Source organism: Phaethon lepturus, unplaced genomic scaffold (genome assembly GCF_000687285.1).
Source record: "Phaethon lepturus isolate BGI_N335 unplaced genomic scaffold, ASM68728v1 scaffold9779, whole genome shotgun sequence".
In the NCBI taxonomy this organism is placed as follows: domain Eukaryota; kingdom Metazoa; phylum Chordata; class Aves; order Phaethontiformes; family Phaethontidae; genus Phaethon; species Phaethon lepturus.
Window position 1 is genome coordinate 98870 of NW_010561206.1, and position 318 is coordinate 99187.

Sequence of the window (318 nt, forward strand, 5' to 3'; positions counted from 1 at the left end):
ATTAACACCACAATAATTTTCCCCCACATTTCCCATCTACATTTTGTGTATTAAGTTCAAAATTCCTATGAAAGCCCCAGCTGGGGGCACTGGGAGCACAACTGGAACACGCCCATGAGCTCCACAAAAAATTAACATAAAGATAAATTTTTAAGACACCCTATATATAGACTATAAAACGGCACACGCTGTCAGGATGACCCTTCATGAGCGATCTGTGCCAGCACTTATTGGAATGTTTACGAAATTTGCTATTAAATTTAAACACTTCAGAGCACGGAGAAGAGCCCGTCATGCTTGCCCATCGCCAAGAGCGGT